Genomic DNA, 1,522 nt, shown 5'->3' on the forward strand with positions numbered 1-1,522 from the left:
TTTTTTTTTTTTTTGCACCCATGCTGTTGATTGCTAAATGTAATAGTCTGATCATGACGCTGAATAAATGTGTCTTTTTTTAAAATGTGCTGTGTAAAGTTAGTCTACTCTGAAGCCATTTTGGTAAACTACCCCAACAGTGTGAAGTTAGTATTCCTTCAGGGTGATGCCAGGTTCCATTCAAAATTTATTTACAACCTGCTCTGGTGGAGAAGCTATTGTCTTCCGAAACCTTGGTGTAGTTGAACTGACAGTTACTGCGTTGTGACCTGGAGTTCACCGTGAAAAGGGTCACCCAAGCAAAGTCATGGAGTTTTTTGATTATTAATATGATTGTTGGCACATCCTATGCAATATATCTAAATTGGATTATGGTACCAGATATAGATGGGAATGAAGCTTGTGTATCATCCATTATCATGTGTAATAAATAAACAATTTAATACTCTCTTGAAAAAAAAATGGTTAAAATGGTAAATTTTATGTTATGTATTTTTACCATAATTTTTTTTAAAAAGTGCTCTTTACAAGCTTGTGCGGCTTTGAGTACTTTTATTATTTTTATTTTTTTATTAATTTTATTGGCGTATAAGTGCTTTACAATATTGTGTTAGTTTCTACTGTACAGCAAGGTGAATCAGCTATACGTATACATATATCCCCTCTTTTTTGGATTTCCTTCCCATTTAGGTCGCCACAGAGAACTGAGTAAAGTTCCGTGTGCTAAACAGTAGGTTCTCATTAGTTATCTGGGTTTTTTTGTGTTTTTTTTTTTTTTACCATTTTTTGAGTACTTTAAAAGTAACCATTTAAAGGTTACTCTAAAAAAAATCTAATTAAGAGTTAAGGGACTTCCCTGGTGGTCCAGTGGTTAAGAATCCGCCTTCCAGCGCAGGGGACTCAGGTTCGATCCCTGGTCAGGCAACTAAGATCCCACATGCCGCGGGGCAGCTAAGCCCACGTGCTACAACAAGAGGGAAGCCAGTGCGCCGAGACGAAGGTCCCACGTGCCGCGACTAAGACCCAATGCAGCCAAATAAATAAATAAATAAATAAATTTTTTTAAAAAACAAACAAAAAAATAGTTAAGGCAAACTCTTAGTGCGCCCCATGCTGTTTGATACTGATTTGCTTTCATTCAGGCCTCAGAAACCTGGGCTCAGTATTTCCACCTTCAAGTCCTGCCTCTGGCCCCGCAGGAATTATAGTCACCGTGACCCTCCCCTGCTATGAGCCTACTATGTACTAGGCTCTGAGGCTCTGAGGCTGCATCAAGGAGTAAGGCAGAGCCCTTGTCCTCCCAGACGCACAGGGAACAATCAGAATTTTTTTTTTCTTTTTGTTAGTAAAAACCTACAGGGCTCCAGTCTCTGTGAAACCTGCAGGGCTGGCCCACAGTGATTCATCCTTGAAGACCTCACCTGGGTAGCATGATGACAGTGGCACAGGATGACACTGGTCCCTGAGCACTCAGCACACGGAATGTTTGTTTGGTGCAATGTGTGGCCTCCTGGGAATGTCG

Source organism: Physeter macrocephalus, chromosome 6 (genome assembly GCF_002837175.3).
Source record: "Physeter macrocephalus isolate SW-GA chromosome 6, ASM283717v5, whole genome shotgun sequence".
NCBI classification, from domain to species: Eukaryota; Metazoa; Chordata; class Mammalia; order Artiodactyla; family Physeteridae; genus Physeter; species Physeter macrocephalus.